At 46.6% G+C, this 1,773-nt stretch overlaps 1 pseudogene; it reads left to right on the forward strand.

Annotated features, from left to right (window-relative positions):
- The first annotated feature begins 327 nt into the window (after positions 1-327).
- Positions 328-1,444, forward strand: LOC139002641 (DNA helicase MCM9-like; annotated as a pseudogene).
- Positions 1,445-1,773: the final 329 nt, after the last annotated feature.

Genomic DNA, 1,773 nt, shown 5'->3' on the forward strand with positions numbered 1-1,773 from the left:
TTTCTCTCTCTAAAATCAATGTGGGACGCGCCCCCCGCCCCGCATCCCCTCTACCCCTCGCCCCAACACACACACACACACACACACACACACACACACACACACACACACAAGAGCCGCCTGTGCTGCGAAGTTGAGCGGTGGCCGGCCCTGAGCGGCTCCTTGCTTAGCGCGTTTCGCCCTCTCGCGCCCCGCCCCGCCCCGCCCCAGCTCACACCGGCCTCCTCGCGCTCCTGGGCCCCCGCCAAGACCCCGCCACCTGCGCCTCGGGAGAACGCACCCCGAGTGGCTTCTGACACTGCGTATTCGCCCTCACCTAGATGCAAGATGAATAGTGATCAAATTGCACTGGTTGGTCAAGATAGTCTTTTAATCCTGAAGGAAAGAGATGAAGATGCTCATTACCCAGTTGTGGTTAATGCCATGACCCTTTTTGAGGCCAACATGGAAACTGGGGAGTATTTCAATGCATTCCCCAATGAAGTACTGTTTTTGATGACGCACTGCGAAGATCAGCCATGACGATTCTCGAGTCCCTTTCTCAGCCCGAGGGGGTCTCCATGAAGCAGAATCTTCACACCAGGGTATCAGGTTTGCCCTGAGCTGGTGAGGGAGCACATCCCTAAAACAAGGATGTGGGACACCTTTTATCTGTCACTGGGACCGTGATTCGAACAAGTCTGGTGAAGATCCTGGAGTGTGAACGAGATTACTTACATGTGTGACAAATGCAAGCATGTATTTGTGGTCAGGGCTGACTTTAATCGGTATTTTACCTTCTGCCGGCCCTCCTCATGCCCCAGCTTGGAGAGCTGTGATTTTTCAAAATTCACTTGCCTCTCAGACTTACCTTCATCTCCAACCAAGTGTAGAGATGATCAGGAAATCAAAAGTCAGGAACAGGTTCAAGGGCTGGCTATTGGAGGTATTCCACGAATCATGAAGGTTATCCTAGGAGATGACTTAGTAACTTGCAAATCTGGTGATGACCTCACTATGTATGGGGTTGTAATGCAACGGTGGAAGCCCTTTCAGCAAGATGTGCGCTGTGAAGTGGAGATGGTCCTGAAAGCCAATTATGTCCAAGTAAACAATGAGCAGTCTGCAGGGATCATCATGGGTGGGGAGGTCCGAAAGGAATTTGGGGATTTGGGGGAACACTATTAACAGTGATCCCTTTGCAGGAAGGGATGAAATATTGGCCAGTTTATGCCCTCAAGTTTTCGGGGTGTATCTAGTAAAGCTTGCTGTGGCCTTGGTACTGGCTGGTGGGATTCCAAGGACTGATGCTTCAGGAACACAAGCCAGAGGTGAATCTCATCTTTTATTGGTTGGGGATCCTGGCACAGGGAAATCTCAATTCCTCAAATATGCAGCAAAGATTACACCAAGATCTGTGCTCCCCACAGGAATTGGATCTACCAAGTGCAGGTATTTTACATGACCATTTCATTTAATGTCACTACAGAAACTAATACAATGGGTTTTTTTCTTATTAAAAAGTACCTACAATATGATAAATTTCAAGCTAATTTCTGAGTTACTGCCAAAAATGGAAGGACATATGTAGCATTTCTTTTGTATCTCTTACGAAAATATTTTAAAAACTCCACCATTACTTATTTTCCAAAAACTTATTCTATATATCTTTTTGCATCTTAGTTTTGAATGATGCTATTCACTTTTCTCATTATCTAGTGATTATCTTCATACATACTTATGCATGAAAAATCATGTATTACCTGGCATTGTTTGAGGACCCAGAGAGCAGAA

This window comes from Myotis yumanensis, unplaced genomic scaffold (genome assembly GCF_028538775.1).
Source record: "Myotis yumanensis isolate MYYU_CA2020_CCGP unplaced genomic scaffold, mMyoYum1.0.hap1 SCAF_2, whole genome shotgun sequence".
NCBI lineage: Eukaryota > Metazoa > Chordata > Mammalia > Chiroptera > Vespertilionidae > Myotis > Myotis yumanensis.